At 40.5% G+C, this 24,073-nt stretch overlaps 1 protein-coding gene and 1 long non-coding RNA gene across 9 annotated transcripts in view; one reads left to right on the top strand and one right to left on the bottom strand.

The window, feature by feature from the left end:
* Window positions 1-7,250: 7,250 nt before the first annotated feature.
* Window positions 7,251-8,282, bottom strand: LOC129729744 (uncharacterized). The gene is made up of 3 exons (XR_008728738.1): window positions 8,071-8,282; window positions 7,792-8,005; window positions 7,251-7,553 (listed from the first exon to the last, which is right to left on the bottom strand). It is a non-coding gene; the product is annotated as an uncharacterized LOC129729744 (long non-coding RNA).
* The window catches only part of LOC129729742 (uncharacterized), a 46,004-nt gene continuing 30,158 nt past the window's right edge, over window positions 8,228-24,073 (top strand). For 2 of the 8 annotated variants that reach the window (XM_055688548.1, XM_055688547.1), the window contains exon 1: window positions 8,234-8,420. The gene's annotated coding sequence lies outside the window, so the exon portion shown is untranslated. Of the gene's footprint in view, window positions 8,758-24,073 lie in introns of all 8 variants that reach the window. The other 6 variants (XM_055688546.1, XM_055688544.1, XM_055688545.1 and 3 more) reach the window with 4 other exon arrangements.

Below are 24,073 nucleotides of genomic sequence, written 5' to 3'. Positions count from 1 at the left end.
AAATCAACATTCAAAGCGATGACATGTGATTCTTTTTACATTAGAATGTTTGTTAATGTTCAAGAAAGACATTTAAGGAATAATATTTAGTATCCGATCACTAAAACTTAAGATATTATTCACAATACTGCGAGAAACATGCAAAATTATGACTTTTTATACTTGATGATTATAATGTGATTGATAATGTGATTCTTTTTTCACTAATATGTTCGTTGATGTATAAGAAAGACATTTGAGGAAAAATAACAGGTATCTGATTACTAAAACACGAGATATTATTCACAAAACTACGTGAAACATGCAAAATTAGGACTTTTTAAGCTGAGTTTGCCTCTAAATCAAAACCCGAAGCTGTGATCTGTGATTTTTTCTATAATAATATGTTCGTTGATGTTTAAGAAAAATATTTGAGGGAAAACTAATAGGTATCTGATTATTTAAATTTAAATATTCTTCACAAAACCACATGAATCATGTCTCACAGTTATGATATATGATTTTTTTCATTAAAATGTTTGTTTATGTTCAGGGATGACTTTTGAGTAAAAATAACACCATGTAAAATATGCAAAATCATATATATTTGGGCTCAATTGGCCTCTAAATCAAAATTCAAATTTATGATATGTAATTGTTTTTCATTTAAATGTTTGTTAATGTTGGGAAATAGTAATAGGTATCATATTGCTAAAAGTTGAGATGTTACGTTAAAAACTACGAATGTTTAAAGATAATTTTGTGCATAAAAAACATTAAAATACTCTTTTTGAAATTTATATATATATATATATATATATATATATATATATATATATATATATATATATATATATATATATATATATATATATATATATATATATATATATATATTTTTTTTTTTTTTTTTTTTTTTTTCAGGTGAAGGGGAAATTTGCATCCAAACCCCTGAGGGGAGTGTGGGGTTGGTTTGAATCAGTGACCGGACCCACTAAAACCCCTTCAGTCTCCAGCCCATAATACTCCCCGGGACCACCGCTAGGTATTGCTTCGGGGAGCGGCTTTTGTGCTCTGTGCACCCTCTTGGTTCTTTAGGTCTTTTTGCTAACTTAGCTAACTTACCTGGAGACTGGCCGTTAGCTAACACTGGCGTGTCGGTGGTCAACCTGTCGCCTGTTTTGCAATTCTAAAACTATTTGAGAGGCGGCTGTACAAACCGCCCTCCAAATGTTTGGGTCTCTACACATCCTCCGAACTAGGTTGTCCGGAGTGGTGTCTGGCCCGCTCACTACCATCATGTCGCTCCGCGCATGCACAAAACGAGGGCACACGAAGAAGACATGCTCAGCAGTCTCTTCCGCTTCCGCGCACTCGGGACACATGGGGGACCCCGCATGCCCGAATCTGTGTAGATACTGCCTAAAGCAACCATGGCCTGACAGAATCTGTGTCAGATGGAAGTTCACTTCTCCATGGCGCCTCCCGACCCATCCGGAATGAGTCGATGCGTCCATCTACCCTTCACGGAATTGGACCACTCCTGCTGCCATCTGATCATCGAGAATGATCTTCTGGTACCTCGTATGCCCCTTGTGTCACGTTGATCGAAGCATTCTACGTCCTCCTTAATGGCTATGCTGATAGGCATCATGCCGGACAGGACGCAGATTGCGTCGTATGACACAGTTCGATACGCGCTCGCAACCCTCAGGCACATGAGCCTGTAGGTACTCTCCAACTTACCCCGATGTTTACTAGTACCTAGTGCTTTGGACCACACTGGCCCGCCGTATCTCAGTATGGACGAAGTCACGCTAGCTAGAAGTTTCCGCTTGCTGCCGTACACTGCTGAGCTATTGGACATCATGCGAGATAATGCTGCAATAGCCATTGAAGCCCTCTTACAGGCATATTCGAAATGGCTCCCGAAGGCGAGCTTGTCATCGATCATCACCCCCAGCAGCTTCAGGGAGCGCTTAGAGGCGATGGTGCAATTCCCGACACTGATCAACGCCTGTTGCTTCGACTTGCGGTTATTGACAACTGAAATCTCCGTCTTATGATGCGCAAGCTCCAGTTTTTTGGAGCGCATCCAGTCCTCGACGACGCTTATAGAGTGCGAAGCCGTCAACTCAACCTCCTCGATCGACTCGCCGTAGACCTCAAGTGTGATGTCGTTCGCAAACCCAACGATCACAACCCCTTGGGGGAGCTTTAGTTTCAGCACTTCATCGTACATGATATTCCACAGTACCGGGCCCAGGATGGAACCTTGTGGAACCCCTGCGGTAATTGGGACACATTTTTGACCCTCGTCTGTGCTGTAAACTAGCACACGATTCTGGAAATAATTTCCCAGAATCCTGTACAAAGATACCGGAATGTCTAGTTTCCGAAGCGAGTGGGCTATGGAATCCCAGCTAACACTATTGAACGCATTTTCCACGTCCAACGTGACGATTGCGCAATAGCGAATGCCCCATCTTTTACGCTGGAGTGCTACCTCTGCTGTTTTGGTGACGGACAGAATAGCATCCACCGTAGACTTGCCTTTTCGGAAGCCGAACTGGTTACTCGACAGACCGTTTGCACTTTCGGTGTACCTAACCAGTCTATTGAGAATAACCTTCTCGAGCACCTTACCCGCCGTATCGAGCAGACATATCGGTCTGTATGCCGACGGGTCACCAGGTGGTTTCCCTGTCTTCGGCAATAAGACCAGCTTCTGTCGCTTCCATCTCTCTGGGAATGTACAGTCATCCAGGCACTTCTGCATGACTTCCCGGAATAGTCTGGGGGCCTCTTTGATGGCCTTCTTCACAGCCAGATTCGGAATCCCATCCAATCCCGGTGCCTTGCTCACCTTCAGGGAGTTGGCGATCGCGATGAGTTCCTCATTCGTAACCGTTTCCGCCTCCTCTGCCTCGGCACGGCTAACGCCGTCACTCATATATTGGGTGTTCGGCAGGTTGGCCGACCACCTCTGGTCTGAGTTTGAGATACTGGAACGTCGGTGAAGTGACTCGCCAGCCGGAGGCCAAGGATTTGGCTCGTGGCGTGGAAAGAGTCCCTCTATGATCCGCTCAAGCATCGCTGGTGATTTTTCTGCGGGCGCCATCGCACCCTTAGTCTTGGCCATCACCATCCTATAGGCGTTACCCCACGGGTTAGTGTTGGCACTAGCGCACAGTCTTTCGAAGCACGCACGTTTACTAGCTTTTATTGCTTTCTTAAGCGCCGCTTTTGCGGAACTGAATGCCCCTCGACGATCTTCCCTTTCTTCGTCGGTTCGCGCACGTTGAATCCTTCTTCTCGCTTGAAGACACGCTCTGCGGAGGTCCGCTATCGCGTCGGTCCACCAGTAGACTGGTGGCCTTCCATGCCTAGGCTGGCGGTTCCTAGGCATAGTGGCGTCGCACGCCCGCGAAAGTAATGCAACAAGTTGATCAGCGCTCAGGTTACGAGTTCTGCTCGCCTCGTGTTCTAGTCTAATTGCTTCCGCGAATACCTCTTCGTTGAAGTGTGATATCCTCCACCCGCGAGGAGCTGGAGTATTAATTCTACTCGCCACATGCGGTCTCGTTTTACAGTCTACGCTATAACAGACCGCCAGGTGGTCGCTATGAGTGTAGCCATCGTCTACCCTCCAGTTCGTGATCAATCCTGGACTACAGAATGTCACATCGATGATCGACTCCGCGCCGTTTCTACTGAAGGTGCTCTTCAAGCCGACGTTGGCCAGATCTATGTTGAGCTTCGCCAAAGCCTCCAACAAGATCCGGCCTCTCTGGTTTGTGCGTCGACTTCCCCACTCAGTTGCCCATGCGTTGAAGTCGCCCGCCACTACCAACGGTGATAGACCGATCAGCTCCACGGTGGCTCGGTCGATCATCCTTGCGAACTGCTCGGTAGACCAACGAGGCGGAGCATAGCAGCTGCAGTAGTACACTCCGTTCACCTTGGCAACCGCGTATCCTTCGTTTGAAGTTGACACTATCTCTTGAACCGGGAACCTGCTCGTCGTCCATATTGCCGCCATACCGGACCCGTCCGAAATCCAGTTACCGTTTCCGGAAGGAATTCGGTAGGGGTCCAAGATTATGGCGATGTCCGACAACGACTCAGTGACTGCTTGGTATAGCAGTTGCTGAGCCGCGAAGCAGTGGTTCAAATTTAGCTGTGTCACTCTCGCGCCCGTGGCTTGCTAGTCGGCTTACCGGCCGTGCACCTCGGGCCTCCCATTATGTGCTTTGCGTCACGCTTCCCGGCGCACGCCAAGCACTTCGGGGGCTCTCCGCAGTCTTTGCTTTTGTGGCCTGCAGCACCGCACCGCCTGCATAGGGAGCTGCTGTCAGGCCCCTTGCAGCTAAAGGACTTGTGTCCTTGCTCGAAGCATCGAAAGCAGACCTCCGGCGGCTGGTAGATGCTGAGTGGGCACATTGACCAGCCCACTTTGAGCCTCGCTACCTTTAGCGCCTGGTTTGCGTCTACTGACGGAAGCCTGACAGTGGCGGTCTGGGTTCCTACTGGGCCTTTGCGCAGTCGAACTGCCTCTGGTGCCACAACCACTTCGCACTGCTCCTTGAGGGCATCCACGACTTCGCATGCCTCGGTGACTTCGTCCAGGTATTTAAGTTGTAGGGTTACCTGCGACGTGAGTGCCCGAACCTGCACTCTATCTCCAAGCGCCTCTTGGGCCAATGCCCGATAGGCTGGGCCCTTGTTTCTGGCTTCCTTGCGGAGCTCGACGATCATTTCTCCCTTGCGGGATCGGCGGATGCTACGCACATCTGCCCCCAGATCTTTGAGCTTCGCATCGCCTCTCATTGCCTTAAGGACTTCCGAGTACTTTGACTCTTCTGTCTTAAGGATGAGTGCGTCGCCCTTATTTTTAACTTTCTTCGTCGCAGGATTTGTAACCGGGTGCGGTTTTTTGGCCACCACTTTTTGGTTCCTATTCCTTCCCGGAACCGTTACCCACGGGTTACCGGGAGCCTTCTGCTCCTTGGCTGCCACCGTGGGCGTTGCTTGCGCCACTCCTACACCGGTCTGAGGGCTGTTTGCGATTAAACGCTTCTTGGTGCCCCCGGGGGCCGTCTCTCCCGGGGACTGTCGCGTTCGTTTGGCAGCTGGTCCTGCCGCGCAAACCGCCGCAAACGTGCTGGCGTCCGTTTGGACCGACTTCGTCGCCAGCTCGGTCACCTTCGTCTCCTCTTTCTCCGCAGCCGCAGCTTTCATTTCGAGCTCGGCATGCTCCTTTTTCGCAGCATCGACGGAGGACCGAAGCATGTAGAGGGCCTGCTTCAAGTACTTCGTTGTATTGCTGCGACTTTTCGCAAACTCGATTATAGCATCGAGCTGCTCAGACAGGGCCACTACCCTCGGTAGCGTGTCCCGCTGTCTTCCGACCGCCTTTAATAGCTGTGGACCAGCCACCGCGATGTCTTGCGTAGATCCGGTAGGCGTACTGCCTTTACCGTCTTCGCAGGCGACCTTCACTGCACCCGTCTCCACTTTTCTAGGCGGAGACCGCTGGATGCCACCTCGCGCAAATGGGTTTTCCAACCCATCTGCCCCCATCTCCAGAGTTTTGTTTTGCTGCATTTTTGTTTATTGGGTCCCCCTACCAGCCGCTATCCTTATCCATAATGGAGTAGTCGCCTAAATGGTCCCAAGGTAGTCTATGCCGGAGCAGTGAGGCCATGGCTAGGGGCGGCTGCCATAGCGCCTCATGGGCAACTATGACACCCCCGACCGGCGCAAGTCAGGAAAAGACATCTGATCCTACTCCTGCCGGGTTCCCACCAGGCAATGGACTCGGAACGTACTGGAAGGCCTGCCAGGTTTTACGGGACGGAGACCCCTGCACCGGTTGTACTCTCGCCGTTTCAAGCCGTTATCACACGACATTACTAAGGGAGCTCAGCGCAGGTGCCAGCCCAAAATCATGGTACGAAAACGAAATCCGACTCTTATCCTATAGTGATGCGACCAGTTGCCGTAATTGGGAACATTACTGGCATCAGTCCCAATGGGCGGTATAGTGCATTTGGGTGGTGGGAGCGGCACTACTCGCTCCGTCGGAGCTGCTTCCGGCCAGTGTGGCTTTTGCGAGAATTCAGCGGCCCAGTGCCTGAATCTCGCCACGACCTAGGCTAGCTCCCGTTGATGGTCCGGGACTGCTTGCTAGCAGGGAGCACTTTCGTGGCCTTCGGTAATCGCCAATTATATATATAATGCATATAATGCATGCAACATTTTGACTGTTTGAGCTCAATTCGCCTTTAAATAAAAAATTCTAAGCGATGACATGTGATTTTTTTTTTTCAATAAAATGTTCGCTGTTCCTTCAACATCTGCGAATATTTTCTTGCAAAAAAATCCATGTTTTGATTATGTGCGAGTCGAGCAGAAGAAAAGTTACATTTCTGATGTTTTCGTAGTTTTGTGAATGGTAACACATTACGGGATTCGATTTACTTTTTTACTTTTACCTAAACTAGATCTTGAGACATTTGGCTGGAGGAAAGGCCGCATTTCATTAATTTAAACATCGATTAGGAGGCGACTTATGCATTAATTTTTTTAAATTTCTGCGTAGTTTTCTGGATTGAGAATTATCTTCTTCTCAGACGTGTTTCTTAGGACAACAATAAACATTTTCGTTATAAAAATTCACATGTCATCTTTTTAGATATCATTATAGAGGAGAACTAGCATGAATGGTCATGCTCAATTCTTATTACATCGATTTATTTCTTTCAAAAATCACATAAAAGAGGTTTTACTGTAAATGTTGAAGTACTTAAAGTGATGATGGACGTATTATCTTATAATAAGATGTGAAATATTTTTAGAGTGAGTTATGTTAATAAAGCAATGAATTAAACAAAATTATTCCTAATTTTGAAACCTTTGATCCCGAGCATCGCCGGGAACGTTCAACTAGTCTGCAATAAACTTAGATGCGTGCGGAACAGCACAGCAAAGACAAAAAAAAAGTTAGAGAAAGTTGCGGTCGACATTTGTTCCCTAATGACACCAGTTGAACAACGACGACAGTTGGCATTTTATGAAACACATTTTTATTTTATAAAAAAAAAAAACAAGAGAGAGAGAGAGACTACAACTGCGTCATTTATTTGCACTTTTAATATCATGTCATGCGTGTAACGTTTGAACCAGCCAGCAGCGACAAAGCAGGCCTGGCGCGACGATCTTTCAAGCGATGTGTGATAAGTATGAACGGCTCATCCGGCTGGCTGCGATTGGTTTAATTGTTCGGATATTTTATCAAGCCGGTTTATTAGCGGTGATTTCGTATAGCGGGTTTGATGCCAACCAGCAGTTCAATGCCGTGGTCGTGGCCAGTCACTGGACAGTAGAAATGACATTCACTTGCTATCAGCTTGTTGAAGGGATTAAAGCGAAGGGAGCTATCGCAAGGTATGTCGTAAAGATAAACTATTCATCGTCGATTGGTTTCTGATGGAAATGTGACATTTCTAATATTTTGCAACGCCTCGATTCGGGCCAAACCTTTCGATTGTGCATCATAGCAGGCGACACATCTGTGGAATTTTTAGTCAGCTTAGAGTCAGGTTTCATACCAGAAGAGGGAGTGTCCCCTCTACCATTGTGACAAACTGGATGCAACTTGTTGCACAATTTTCAACCTTTCGGTGCCATTCAAGACGGCTCGTCGCTTACCGCAGCAAACATTGCAATTTCCATGAGGATGAGATGATCTCAGGTTGTGCGAAAAAGTATTGTTCTCGTAAGATTTTACTAAAACTCTTAACAACATACCTGTTGGGTGGATTGTCGCCGACGGTGAGTCTCGCAGCTCCTCTTTGGCCTTCCCTTTTCGCGTGTGTACCTAATTTTGTATTCCGATTCAACACACCGACCGCATCTTGTTTCGCTGCTTCGAACGGGCCTCTCGAGGGCTCCACTGCAATTCTCTTACTTCGAATCTCTCTCTTTCTTTTTCTCTTGCTCCGCTCTTGTACCTCCTCTACTCCTAAAAAATTTTTTTTTTGTTATTTATTTATATCCATCATTATTACGTTATTAATTTTCGCTCACGATGCAATCGCTGCCGCCACCACCCATCCGTCCGTCTGTCGTTACGGCACCGCTAACGAATGGAGCATGTTTGGATTGTTGCGCCCCTCGTCCGTTGGTAGTGTGGCGGCTCGAGTTTTAATTTTTTACTCCAGCTGGCAATCAGTTTTTCTCCGACCGACATCAGTGCATATCGGTGGACCGCTCAGGACAGACCTACTACCAATATTCGGTGCTCGCGTTGAAGACTAAAAGAAAAACCAAACATCGGCTACTTAGTGCGTTCGATTTCGTCGCTACTTACGATCAATTAAAGTATTGGGAAAAACAGATTATCGCGAATATCGATTTAATCTTTGGTACTATTTTGCGTGAGTGTTTAGCGAAACTCGACTCTGTGCTAGCAAAAATTGTACGAAGTAGTTTTTTTTGTTACCGGTTTGCCTGTTTAAAGTTTAAAATCAGGATGGTTTAAGTAGTGTGCAGTGGTTGTTTGCCCTCCCCTGGATAATAATTAAAAAAAAAAAAAAAAAACAGCAGACACAGTTTCAATAGTGGTATTTTTCGCAAAACTGAAAAATAATCCAGCTTTATTGAACTTTTGTCTTCCCACCAAACCTAACATCGGAAATGCGAGTGATTTTGAGTTTGACAAAACGGAAATAAGTTTGGTTTTGCTTGATTGAAGAGAAGAAAATTACTAGCAAAGTGCGTACCTTCGAAGCGACCCTATCATTGGTTAAGACACCCCCTGGGAAAAATTCTACATCTTTGGCACCCCTTCTTGCTTCCTACCATCCTTCTTCTTCCTTTCTCATTGATACAAGCACTTGCTGAAATTTGAAAACGCGCTCAATCAATGTTGCAGTTTTCCTCAAAAAATTTCTCCAATCACTACTTTTATGCTCTAATAAGTGCAGTTTTTCTTTTTTTTTCCTCCACTACCTCCACCGCCTACTGAGTGCCACTAAAATATGTTTTCCCTGAAATGCGTCTTCGTGTTTATCTCTATTTGTCTGTGTGGCAAATGAGCTGAAATTGGTACGAAAGGGAAAATCTGCGCTGATTCGGTTTATACATGTGTGTGAGTGTTTTGTTGAAAATAAGAAACAAGAGCAATAACAGATAAGTCAGTGATTAAATGCATCCATTGCTGTAAACGACTCTGACTGACGTGCCGATGGACGTGCCGGTGGCCCCCAAAGTGACGGAATTCGAAAACGAGCGTCTGGTGTAAAGTGGCAATAATTTCCACACGAAGAAGCAGTTGAGCTATGCAGGCAGGGAAGATGCCCTTTTCAGGCTGAACTGGACGAAGACGGAGACCGTGGTTCGTAGTATCCGTCGAGTGGAAATTCGAACTGAAGACACTTTCGCCCCAAGCAACGTGCTGGACTTTCCCACATATGCATGCAAACATCCGTCAAAAAAGGGGTGAAATAGAAGATCTTCGGATGCGACACGGTTGGCTGCATTTGACAACAATTGGACTACTGCGATTGCGATTGTGAAGAAACACGGTGGATCGGATTGAGTGGCAGGGTTGTGTGTGTTCGGCTGGCTGGAAAATGTGAACTGTAGTGGACTTAGGTCAGCTCTTAGAAAATGAACTCCAGCATAAGGTTACGTTTTGACTATTCCGGCTCAAGTTACAAGTTGTGTGTTGGTGGAAACAAGTAAATAGTCGTTTAAATTAATCAATGACTAAGATTGTGATTAGCTTCATCAACTTCTATACGATGGTAATATCGGATCCGATCCTGGATTCGATTTTTTTGTTGCTGCACTGTTTGGTTTCCCAAAAACTTATTTTTCAAGAAAATTGCTCAAAACCGCTCAAACTTACTGAAACGTGAAGAATGAATCGTTTTAAGGAAATTAATTGAATTTTCTTTGTGGAAGTTGTATACAAGACTTGGCTTATTTCCATTGTGTTTTATGATTCCTTTATAATAACTTTCTTATATTTTATCATACAAATTATCAGTTATAAACACACTGTATGAAATTTATTCTATTGATTTCTGGTTTTATACAGGGTGTTGGGTTTATTGTTGGGAATATTTCTGGGGCTGATAGAGGGCGATCTTCTGCGCATATTCCCTGCAGTTAGTCTACTCAGAGTTTTTTTTAAGTTCATTGAATACTCTCAATAAAGAGGCTCTAACTTCAAACATATACGACTTTAAGCAATTTTATTGCTTCGATTTTAAAGATTTTGTCTAGATAGAGTCAAAAAACATTTTGGGAGCAAAAAAAATCAAGTAGAACTCCTCTTCACCGTCAAAAAAAAAAAAACGGAAGTTCGTGTGCAATACTTTTATCCAACACCTAATAAAATAACTCTCTAAGCATGATGTGGTGGCCTTAAAAAGATTCAAAATAACACCTGGGGTCGATTTACAGTTCTTGCATATCATCCTGGTTTCATAAATCATCATATTAGACGGTATTCGGCCATTTTTGGCTTTTTTTTTTCAGAAACCACTTAGGATTTTAAAATGACGTCTGGAGTTGATTTCAGGTTTCTGGGAATCCTATCCCGAAAATACCCATATAAGGAGCTATTTGGAAATTTAATGAAATTCATTCCTCTTCTATCGATGTCTTGCTAGATCTTCTCTTTGTCAATTTATAATTTATCATTTTCTTTTTTTCTTTCTTTGTCATTCGTTCGGTCATCCTTCGGTAATATATCAGGCGATTTTTTCCCTCCGTGATTTTTATTCCTCTGTTCTTCGGTAACATTTTATTGCAGATTTTTTTACCCTCCGTTTATTTATCCTTTGTCAATTAATTTATTTGTCAATTATTTGCTTCATCGATTTTGTTCCTTCTTCACCCTTTTTTCCTTTTGTGTATATTGTTTTTCTAAAACTTCTTGCTATTAATTGTTGTTCTGCAAAAACTGATAACTTTTCATTCTTCTACGATTTTTCTGATGTGTTTTTTCCTCCATTTGATATTTTTCTAATTGTCAACTTATATCCTGAGCTCATAGTTCTATTTTGTCGGTTTTTTCTTGTCTTGTCTCAAGTTTGCTCCTTGTTCGTTGTCCAGGAATATTGTATCTTGAGTCGGTTATTTCACTTAATTTTTCGTCATTTTGTAGATTTTCTAGATCTTTTAAATCTTATTTCCCTTTTCAATGTTTTTTTTTTCTTTTTTCGTATATGTTTGTTTTTTTTTTCTCGATTCTATGTTGGTCAATCTTGTACTTCAGAAATTGATATCTTTCCATTCCTTTCCGATTTTTTTCTGTCATTTTATCGTACAATGATGTACATTTCCCAGCCTCCCCAGCTGGTCTCGAGGTACGATGCTGGCCTAACAAGCCAGTCGTCGTAGATTCGAGTCCTGACTCGGGAGAGACTGTTAGTGTCAGTGGGATCGTAGCGCTAGCCCCGCAATTGTCCTGTAGACTTAACGGTTGGCTGCGAAGTCTGTGTATTGTTAACAGAAGGTTCAGTTCTGAATCGGAATGTAGCATGCTTTGATGCACATTTTTCCCGTGATTTTCTTCCTCTGTCCTCGTTGACGTTTTATGTAGATATTTTCACTGTGATAAAATTTCCTTTGTCAATTTACAATTCTTATGCGCTTAGAGTTTGGTGTTTTTTTGTCCTTTTTTATCAATGCTCTCTATTCTTCGAAAGAGCCTTTTCTCACCCATTAATTTTTTTCCTGAGCCAGTTTTTCATCCAATTTCTCACTATTTTACATTTCTCTTCTAAATTATTTGCTTCGTTATTTTTTTTTCATTCTTGCACCGTTTGTTCTCTTCTGTCGATTTTTTCCTCGAACTTCGTTTCGTCAGTTATGTTTTTTAAGAATTGACAATTTTCCATTCTCCGTTGATTTTTTCTTCTGCACTTTTTCCCTCTATAATTTGATCCTCCATTTATTTTTGATCACTTTTTATTTTTTTCATCTGTTGAACTTTTACACATACATGATGTTTTTTCCTGAGTTGATTTTTCCATTCTTTTTTTAGATTTCCTCCTCAGTGGATTATTCACTTCATTGATTTTGTTTTCCCTCTGAACTGCTTTTTCTCTTCTATCGAAATTTTTAACCAATTTAATAGTTTTCATCCCTCATTAATTTTTCTTACGCGTTTCTTTTATTCTCGTTATTTGATGATAAGTTAATGTTTTTTTTTCACTTGTCCTTCAAAGAAGAGCAGATTTTTTTTTGTAAATTTTCGAAATCTCTTGCACTTATTGTTTTGTTTTATTAACTTTTATTTCCTCCTCACCATCTTTTGAGCTTTTTCTCTACCATAAAGTTTTTTTATTAGCCGGTGTTCCATTCATTTTTTTGCTGTTTTGTTTTTTTTTTTATTTTAAGTAGAATAGCTGCTTCATCAATAAGTTTTTCTTCATCATTTTTTCTCTTTTGTGAATTTTTTCCTTGTCTATTGTGCTTTTCGAAAAATGATAATTTTTTCTTTTTCTGCTGATTTTTTCCTCTACATTTACTTCCATCATTTAATCATTCGGAGTTTTTTTTGCAGATATTTCCACTCCGTGATTTTTTTCGCGGTTAGTTTTAATTCTGCGCTTATATTTTTATTAATTTTTTTTTTTGAAGTAGAATACTTCTCTCAGGAAGTTCGGCTACATAGGGATGTGAAAAGAAAATCTAAAACCGAAAATAGTGAAAAATATGTCCAGTTTCAAATGCTAATAAATCGGTTAGTATTCGATGGATTTCCTTCGTTCTTGCAGCAATAGTTTGGAAAATCCTCTAAGATTCTTCCCAAATGCAGATAATTGTAATTTTATTTTACAAACTATTGTACTATTAAAAATAGTCAAGCCTTGTCAAAACAAAAACTTCGGCCTCTGATTGGTCGTTATATGATTGCTTCCCAAGCACGGTCGACAGAATCATAGACCTTGCCATTTGAAATGTGCTATTTGGCCTATATAAGAGCCTGTTTCACCCGAAGCCGCTCATTATAATTCTAGACTGCAACAACAGCAGTCCTCCCTTAGCAGCAGCAGTGGATACAGCAGCAGTAGCAGTGCAGCGGACAACGGCCACAGCTGTGGTATGGCAACGGATAGCGGAGCGCGTCTCAGCATCGATAGCAGGACCAGGTGATGCAGGGCAGCGGATACCAATGGCAACGGAAGCGTACACTACTGTGGCAACGGGGATAGCGCAGCGGTTGACGTTGGTCTAAGCATCTATATAAGCAGGGCCAGCCGATGCAGTGTTGCATTTTAGTGAAATGCTGTCTCTGAGCGATAGCAGGCACACTAGCAAATGCATCCAATGAAAAGAACGTTCTGGAAAGCTTTTCAGTGTTTATTTTCCCCCAAGGAATACTTTATTTGCATTGCCAGTGATAACGCAAAGATGTGATCGGCATCTTATCAGACATTGAATCAATCAACAAATTGTCCTTTTCAGAATGAAATAAAAACCTAATTGAAGAGTTAATATTTTCTCTTAAATCAATTTACACTTTCAAGAAATTTGGAACATATATATTTGGCTTCATCTCCGTGTCTCAGAACGTACTGAATTATCTTTTCTTTCAGTCATGAGAACAACATCCGAAAAGCTTTCATTATCAGCATGAAAATTAATTTTTCAAAATTCAAAAATTCAAAATTCAAAAATTATCAATTCCAAATCATGACAAGCAACTATATTATTGAGAATGGTCAATCCTTGTTGAAGCGCGAAATTCGAATGATCTGATTAGTCGTTAATATGATTGCTTTCCAAGCACGGTCGACAGAATCATAGACCTTGCCATTTTAAATTTGCTGTTTGCTGTATAAGAGTAAGGATGGGAGTTACCGACTGAAATGGCTATCGATAGTTATCGATGTTTTCCTATTACTATCGATAACTATCGATAGGTTTTTCATCCCTATATAAGAGCCTGTTTCAGTCGAAGCCGCTCATAATAGTTCTAGACAGCGACAACAGCAGTCTTCCAGTAGCAGCAGCAGTAGCAATGCAGTGGCGGATAGCGGCCACAGCTGTGGCATGGCAATGGATAGTGCACTAGTTGCAGCGGATCTCAGCATCGATAGCAGCTGGGCCAGCTGATGCAGGGACAGCGGATACCAATGGTAGCGTATAGCGGCCAAAACATTAGCATGGCTACGGATAGCGTAGCAGTTGCAGCGGGTTTAGCATCGATAGCAGCTGATGTAGTGAGGCACTTTAGTGAAATGCAGTCTCTGTGCGATAGCGGGCACTGGTAAATGCATTCAATGAAAAGTTGACTCATTTTGACAACACATGAGCCATCTAGTTTTGAGTGTTAAATCAGCTTTTCACTGTTTGTTATATCACAAGGAATACTTTATTCGCACTGTCAGTGATAACGCCAAGATGTGATCGGTATCTTATCCGATATTGAATTGAACGACAAATTAAAAAATGACTGAAACGCAAGCAGCCGGGTTTTCTTGTGAAAGTATTCTACTTCATCCTTGCGGTCGTGGCTTTGCACACAACCCTCCTGTTTTTTTGACTAATTTTCGCTTCCTTTTCCAACTGTTTTAAGCTTATCGTACCTCCTTTTTCATCGAATTTTTTCTTCCTTTTTCGTTTCTTTTCTCTTCTATTGTTCTGTCTTTAACGAGAACTTTTTCATCAGTTTTATTCTTCAAAATTAATGATTAGACGTTCACTGTCTACAGTAATGTTTTTCTGCAAATTGTTTCCCTCTATGAATTTTTTTGTTCTGTCAATTTTCTAATTTTCCCGTTTTTGTCTGATTTCGGCTTCGCTTTTCTCATTTTTTAAGCTTTTCCTCGTCCGTCATTTTGCACCATTTTGTGTTCTGAACGGTATCTCCGCCGAAATCGATTTTTTCTCTTCTTTAACTTTTTTTTTTCTGCTGGCGCTTTGTTGAATTTATTCTTGAAGAATTGGTAACTTTACTTTCTGCGCCAATTTTTCTCTTCGATCTATTTTCCTGTGTTTATTATCCAATGTCAATGTTTTTTTTTGCAATTTTATTCCCCTCCGTGACATTTTTCGCTTTCATTCTATGTTTGGACGATTTTTTGTATAAGTTTTGTTTTCTGTTCCTCATATTTTAGGCTATAATTCATCCATGAGGTTTTCCCCTGAATCAATTTTCTCACTTTTTTATATTTTTTTTCTCGAAATTAATTCGCTTCATAGATTTTTTCTTCGAGCACACCACTTTTGTCTATTTAAGCTTTTCAAAATTTCTGTTAGAAGTCGATTTCAAATTTCTAGGTATCACACTAATTTTAAAAAGTACCCATATTGAATGGCATTTGATCAGTTTCAACTATTCTCCAGATATAAGAAGTCTTCATTTTCAGATTCAAAATGGCAGCCTCTGAAAATCATCTCGGTTAAAAAATACTCTTATTGGATGATATTTGGCCTTGTTTTCAATTTCTAACTGATTGAAATCTGCATTCAAAATAAGGCTCTACATTTTTCAATAGTAAAATATTCAATTCTGGAATCGCGGGATTTTTATGTGGGACGACAGAATGCTGGCAAACATCGGCGCCTATAGCTGATCATTTCGGACATTGTGTGGCATTGTACGAACTCCTGATTTGCGTGCCGCAAATAAATTTACTACGACGTCGCGATACTCATCCATCGTGCGCGGTAAACAAACAAAAATGTCAGCAAGTCGACACCATGCGCGTTGACCTACACCATATCTGTTCAACTAAAGAACCAACAACGTGACAAAATCTCTTTATTTTTATTATCGACATCTAGCGGTGGAGAGGACGCATTTTACACTCAAAATTTTATTACACTCATACCATTCATACCTGCTCGTGGTGAAGAAAAGCAAAAAGACTGTGCGACCTTCGCCGCTCTTTCGTCGAGAAAATTCTTTGTTCTCTCCGGTACTGCTATAGCGAGAGTGCCTTTTCGTGATAATCGTACATTACCACCAGCATACGACCATGGTTTTTTGAAATATGTTTTTTAATGAATTTCATTTTTGCCCGAGTTGAAAACCGAATATCTTGACAATCGTTTTTTTACATAGTACCTAATGTCACAAGCAGTGCTGTGTATAGCGCGTCGGGTATGCATTACTCACAATGTTAGATCTAATAAGGGAACATCCATAAATGACGTAGCTTTTTTTAAGGGTATTTTTTTGACACCCCCCTCCCCCATTGTAGCATTTCGTCACAAAATCAGGACCCCCCTCTAGATAATTACGTAGCTTTACATTCTTACAGCTTTACATCACCTTTTTGTCTGGTCATCGAAGCAAATAAAGAATAGATGTTTGTTGCATGTTCAAAATATCGAAGCGAATTGTTTCAATGTAGGATACAATAGCGAGTAACGAATGCGAAAGCGTGGGCTAGGATTCGCAGCAGAGTTTTGTTCAAGGCTGCATATCTGTTCTGTGCCTACACCCAACACAAACGAGCAAGATTTTGTTACTTCAGAGCAATATTTTATTACCTTTTGTGTCTAATGACCGCGCATTAGACAAAAGTTATATGCGTTGTTGCAGTGGAATATACAACCAAGAGCCGCAATGCACGTGTAGCGAGACTTCACCCGCTGAACCTAGATATCTCAATGTTGTGCAAACTTGTAAATAGGGCTGTTACGGATATCCGCATCTGCATCCGCAAATGCGGAACATCCGCATGAAAATTGACATCCGTATTCGCATCCGCATCCATATTATACCATGCGGATATTGAAAAAAATATGCCTTCATAAAATTTTGTAGAAAAATTTTTCTTGGTGTATTTACTACTCGCTTTTGTTCTTTTGTTATTCGCTGTTGTGTAGTGATGCTACGTCTTCAACCCTCCAACGTGAAAAAATGCTTCCTCACCCCGCGCCTACTTTTTGGTCAAATCGTTACACCATGTTCTACTCATAATGATCTCACCTTTATGGTTGAGACACACTCGGATCGTCGTTAATGCAGTACAAAATACAAAACCTGTCTCCTTACCAATATTGTAGAAAATAGATACACTCATAAAATATCACTTCTCTCTGTTGACTGTCGAATCGTTATTTTGATATTCAAAACTAATCTGTATCTACGAGAGTTGACAGCAAAAAAAAAAAATTCCAGAAACTGAAACAATAAACGCGAGAAAACAAAATTCGCGTGCAAAATCTCCATGTGTACTGCGATGCGATTCAGAGAAAAACAACTTTTTTCGAGCTAGTAAAAAATCTGCTCGAAATTAAAGCTTACAGTTAGATCCCACTAAAAGATTTTTCGATTTTTCCCACATAAATAATCTCAGTTCATCGATTCGTTTCAAGCCTTTGCCAGTTAACACCAGCTGGTCAAGCTTTCGATTATACACAAAACGTTTCACGGCGTTGTTGGCCTTACGCGCATGCCATGTGAGCATGCAGACGACACGCGTCTGCTGCGATTATCGAGTAGAGAGAAAAAAAAGCCACTCTATCGGTAAGTGATCACGTTGACCACCTGCGCATAGTGGCCGATAAATCGGCTGCTCAACCCTCCGCCGCCGGAGTAATTTTTCGCTGTAAACACCTCGCTCGATCGGGCACCAACAAGGCTTACAAACTGATAGTAAAAGTAAATCTTTCAACCAGTTTAATTCAACTTGATTTTTTCTCTCCAATATTTTAAACCTCCATACTGGGCAGGCGCTTTTTTCGCATTCACGCATAAGACTGAAACCGGTTAGCTAGCTGTGGTCGCATGGGATGCGACTAGACGACTAGACAACAAACATTAGACATCTGCAGCCCAGCCGGTCTGGGCTGAGGACCAAACGAAAAATCAACCGCTCAAGTTTTCTTCAACTGGCTGGCTGTCATGAGTGTTACGCAGTCGTTAATTGATTTTGGCGACATTCCTGCATTTAACTACGGAAATAGTTTTCGTCAACCCCGTGCAAAGTTCCAATGACATAACGACGCATGTACGCGATTCTGTTGTGACGCGAAGCGCGCGGCTTCCTCCACCGGTTTGGCACGAAATTTCACTTTCCTTTTACGAGCTGCGCTCGCTGTGTGCTGTGGCACGACGTGTGTTGTTTTTTTTTTCGTTTGAATTGGATCACAGAAGGCGGGGTGACGGGTGCGCGGTTGGGTAGGCGTAATTTGACATTGCAGTGCGGGAAGTATTATGTATGATAGTATTTTGTACGAGCGGTTTATGTTTGTCTACCACCTTCGAAGTACCTCTTACAGCGGGGTTTCCTTCCACCTTTGCTTCTAATGAATTACACTAAATGAAGAAATCAGGCGTGAACTGAGTTGTTTGTTTGTTGTTTTTTTTTTTTACGGGGCACTACTTGATGGGTTTGAGTTTGATGAATTTCAATTGCCAAACACATGGAAGCGTGTGCCGTGTCAAACAAATGTTTGTGGAAAAAAAAGTACATGAAAGTGTAGAAAACACATTCGTTCATTCACGCAGCCAAAGCTCTTTGGATTTATCAAGTGCAGTGCTGTGAACTAGACTTTGTTAATAAGCACAGCTCTTTAAGGTGTTACACTCAGATTGAGATAGATATTAACTGAACACCCGAAAGCAACTGCATATTGTTTGTGGATTTCAAGGTAACATGAAAAATTCCTATGTGAAAATTTCAGTCCAGTCTAATCTAATTCATTCTCATTGCGTTGGGAGCTGTTCGACTTATACTTACTTAAATCATACAAATATGTGTGAAAATGGATTGCGTACACAAAAAGATTTTTTTAGCTGGCATACTATTCAAAAATAAATAATCTAGACGATAGACTTACCTTGGTTATGAAGTGTGCTTATCTTCACAACATTTTTCGAATAATGTTGAAAAATTCGTAAAATATAAAAGTAAAACTACTTTTTTCTCCTGTGCTTAGTCTTTTATGTCAATCGGATTATGATTTAAGAATCAGAATTATAATTTTCACTCATTTTGTAATAATCATTTTGATGGTGTGACGCGGCACATGATTGGTAACCTTGGAAAGAAGCCTCTTCTTTTTACCTAAAGCCATTCGAATATAATGTTGTAGGTTGCTGGAACACAGTTATAGCTATTGCTGGAGTACCAATTCACCGTAGAAACAACTCAGCAAGGGTGGAACTGAATCCTGCTCGATAAAATTAATATGTCAAATTTTATTTGTCGGATTTAACCTATTATCAGTTAAGATCGACCAGTACTCCAGCACCAATGCGCATAATTTACATTACGCAGCAGACGATAAATTGGACGGGGAATGTAATTGGAGTCTAGGACGATATGAACGGGATTTTGTCTTTACCTTGACTTTGCCTCCTGTGTTCAGTGATACGAGAGCTCAATATCGTGAACTTTTTTTCATTTTTTTCTACAGCACTACAAAATAATATTTTTTCTTCACATGTATTGTAATTAGATTTTTTTCTACTTATTGCACGATTCATAATTTACCTTCTACGTATCTTTAAAAGTCTTAAAAATGCCTAATAAACCCAAATATTTTTGAAAATATAAACGGTAATTTCCCACGCTAATTTTCGAACTCCAATTTCAATCCAAATCCAATCCAAATCCAATCCAAATCCAATCCCAATCCAATCCAAATCCAATCCAAACCCAATTCAAATCCAATCCAAATCCAATCCAAACCCAATTCAAATCCAATCCAAATCCAATCCAAATCCAAATCCAATCCAAATCCAAATCCAATCCAAACCAAATCCAAATCCGATCCAAATCCAATCCAAATTCAATCCAAATTCAATTCAAATCCAATTCAAACCCAATTCAAATCCAATCCAAACCCAATTCAAATCCAATCCAAATCCAATCCAAATCCAAATCCAATCCAAACAAAATCCAAATCCGATTAAAAACCAATCCAAATTCAATCCAAATTCAATCCAAATCCAATCCAAATCCAATCCAAATCCATTCCAAATCCAATCCAAATCTAATCCAAATCCAATCCAAATCCAATCCAAATTCAATCCAAATCCAATTCAAATCCTATCCAAATCGAATCCAAATCCAATCCAAATCCAATCCAAATCCATTCCAAATCCAATCCAAATCCAATCCAAATCCAATCCAAATCCAATTCAAATCCAATCCAAATCCAATTCAAATCCAATCCAAATCCAATCCAAAGCCAATCCAAATCCAATCCAAATCCAATCTAAATCCGATCCAAATCCAATCCAAATTCAATCCAAATTCAATCCAAATCCAATCCAAATCCAATCCAAATCCAATCTTAATCCAATCCAAATCCAATCCAAATCCAGTCCAAATCCAATCCAAATCCAATCCAAATCCAATCCAAATCTAATTCAAATCCAATCCAAATCCAATCCAAATCCAATCCAAATCCATTCTAAATCCAATCCAAATCCAATCCAAATCCAATCCAAATCCAATCCAAATCCAATCCAAATTCAATCTAAATCCAATCAAAAGCCAAATCCAATCCAAATCCAATCCAAATCCAATCCAAATCCAATCCAAATCCATTCCAAATCCAATCCAAATCTAATCCAAAACCAATCCAAATCCAATCCAAATCCAATCCAAATCCAATCCAAATCCAATCCAAATCCAATCCAAATCCAATCCAAATCCAATCCAAATCCATTCTAAATCCAATCCAAGTCCAATCCAAATCCAATCCAAATCTAATCCAAATCCAATCCAAATCCAATCCAAATCCAATTCAAATCCAATCCAAATCCAATTCAAATCCAATCCAAATCCAATCCAAAGCCAATCCAAATCCAATCCAAATCCAATCTAAATCCGATCCAAATCCAATCCAAATTCAATCCAAATTCAATCCAAATCCAATCCAAATCCAATCCAAATCCAATCTTAATCCAATCCAAATCCAATCCAAATCCAATCCAAATCTAATTCAAATCCATTCCAAATCCAATCCAAATCCAATCCAAATCCATTCTAAATCCAATCCAAATCCAATCCAAATCCAATCCAAATCCAATCCAAATTCAATCTAAATCCAATCAAAAGCCAAATCCAATCCAAATCCAATCCAAATCCAATCCAAATCCAATCCAAATCCAATCCAAATCCAATCCAAATCCATTCCAAATCCAATCCAAATCTAATCCAAATCCAACCCAAATCCAATCCAAATCCAATCCAAATCCAATCCAAATCCAATCCAAATCCAATACAAATCCAATCCAAATCAAATCCAAATCCAATCCAAATCCAATCCAAATCCAATCCAAATCCAATACAAATCCAATCCAAATCCAATCCAAATCCAATCCAAATCCAATCCAAATCCAATCCAAATCCAGTCCAAAACCAATCCAAATCCAATCCAAACCCAATTCAAATCCAATCCAAATCCAATCCAAATCCAAATCCAATCCAAACCAAATCCAAATCCGATCCAAATCCAATCCAAATTCAATCCAAATTCAATTCAAATCCAATTCAAACCCAATTCAAATCCAATCCAAACCCAATTCAAATCCAATCCAAATCCAATCCAAATCCAAATCCATTCCAAACAAAATCAAAATCCGATCCAAAACCAATCCAAATTCAATCCAAATTCAATCCAAATCCAATCCAAATCCAATCCAAATCCATTCCAAATCCAATCCAAATCTAATCCAAATCCAATCCAAATCCAATCCAAATTCAATCCAAATCCAATTCAAATCCTATCCAAATCGAATCCAAATCCAATCCAAATCCAATCCAAATCCAATCCAAATCCATTCCAAATCCAATCCAAATCTAATCCAAATCCAAACCAAATCCAATCCAAATCCAAATCAAATCCAATCCAAATCGAATTCAAATCCAATCAAAAGCCAAATCCAATCCAAAGCCAATCCAAATCCAATCCAAATCTAATTCAAATCCAATCCAAATCCAATCCAAATCCAATCCAAATCCAATCCAAATCCAATCCAAATCCAATCCAAATTCAATCTAAATCCAATCAAAAGCCAAATCCAATCCAAATCCAATCCAAATCCAATCCAAATCCATTCCAAATCCAATCCAAATCTAATCCAAATCCAATCCAAATCCAATCCAAATCCAATCCAAATCCAATCCAAATCCAATCCAAATCAAATCCAAATCCAATCCAAATCCAATCCAAATCCATTCCAATTCCAATCCAAATCTAATCCAAATCCAATCCAAATCCAATCCAAATCCAATTCAAATCCAATCCAAATCCAATTCAAATCCAATCCAAATCCAATCCAAAGCCAATCCAAATCCAATCCAAATCCAATCTAAATCCGATCCAAATCCAATCCAAATTCAATCCAAATTCAATCCAAATCCAATCCAAATCCAATCTTAATCCAATCCAAATCCAATCCAAATCCAATCCAAATCTAATTCAAATCCAATCCAAATCCAATCCAAATCCAATCCAAATCCAATCCAAATCCATTCTAAATCCAATCCAAGTCCAATCCAAATGCAATCCAAATCCAATCCAAATGCAATCCAAATCCAATCCAAATCCAATCCAAATTCAATCTAAATCCAATCAAAAGCCAAATCCAATCCAAATCCAATCCAAATCCAATCCAAATCCAATCCAAATCCAATCCAAATCCAATCCAAATCCAATCCAAATCATATCCAAATCCAATCCAAATCCAATCCAAATCCAATCCAAATCCAGTCCAAATTCAATCCAAATCCAGTCCAAATCCAATCCAAATCCAATCCAAATCCAATCCAAATCTAATCCAAATCCAATCCAAATCGAATGCCAGTTTTGGACGAAAACGACGTTCGTTACTCGTTTGTAAAGTGACTGCGGACGCCAACAGTTCCTCACAGTAAATAGCACCCTCAAGCTCTTCTTTTTACAACTTGAATAGAAGTATGTGGTCGTCCTTAAAAAAAGTTAGTTTAGTTTCCACAAAACAAAATTATTATACGACGGTGCTATCCACTTAGATGGGAGATCCAAAATTACACCAGTTTCCTCAATTGGTTCGTGGTTGGAACTGTAATCGCGTCTTCGTTGCTATAACACAACTCTTGTTCAGACATGTAATTAGATTTTTCCCGATGTTTTGGTCGAAAATAGACAAAATGCTTGTGTCAAAAAACGCAATAAATGAAGATAGCGGTTTTTCCCGCAACCTTTCCCGGATGTCGATAGCTAACTTTCAACCATTGTAAATTCCGCATAACTAATTCATTAATTCCATAAAGCAAAGTGTGTTACTCAACACACAATTCCCTCCATAATTGAGTCATTAGGAATTGTAAGCATTAAAACCCTCTACACTACAGGATGTTGAAAGCAACTGCATCGGTCCTCCCTAATAGTTTTCAGCACAAATTACTTCACTATTTGAAGTTTAATTTCATGTCAATCGTAAACCAGACACGTTGTGTACACATGATAATCACGAAGTGAGTAACGAGCCTAATAAAAAGTAGTCTGCAATTGCAGGACCAAGACGATAAAACTAAAAGTTTCCATCCAGTTTCAATTATGATGTTGGAGTGAAATTGATTTAAATTACATAATGAACTCAAATTTTCCGACAGGTCGTGTGCTAAACAAACATAATAAAAAATCGGCTCCTTCAACTGCAATTTCAACAATTACCATTGTCGAGGGGAAAGCTTAGCGACCCACGTGGTGGTTTTCAACTGTCATGTGCTGATTTGATGAATACCCAGCACTTCATTCAGCCCGATCATAGTAGACGCTGATTATACTTTATTGTTATTAGTTCGTTTCCCAAGGGAAAGATTTGTTTTTGTTTAGTTAGTCAAAAGTTTTAAAGTAAGAAAAACTGTTTTAGTGGTTCAAGTTTTAGTTGAATAAGATTTGTTTTAAAAAAATTGGCATGACGAGACCGGATTCTAACTGGCCCCATTCGGCACCTATTGCGTATGTGCCGTATGCTTAAGCGTGACCACTTTCACACAAACTGTTTACACGAACCGGGTTGGCGCAGTGGCAATGGCAAACCATCGAAAGCAATTACATCGACTGTCTTTCGAAACGTAACATCTCAGAAGTGGAGAAGTGGAGTCAC

This window comes from Wyeomyia smithii, chromosome 3 (assembly GCF_029784165.1).
Source record: "Wyeomyia smithii strain HCP4-BCI-WySm-NY-G18 chromosome 3, ASM2978416v1, whole genome shotgun sequence".
Classification (NCBI taxonomy): Eukaryota; Metazoa; Arthropoda; class Insecta; order Diptera; family Culicidae; genus Wyeomyia; species Wyeomyia smithii.
Note: the sequence above shows the minus strand (reverse complement) of the source record. Positions and strands in the feature narration are given on the sequence as shown.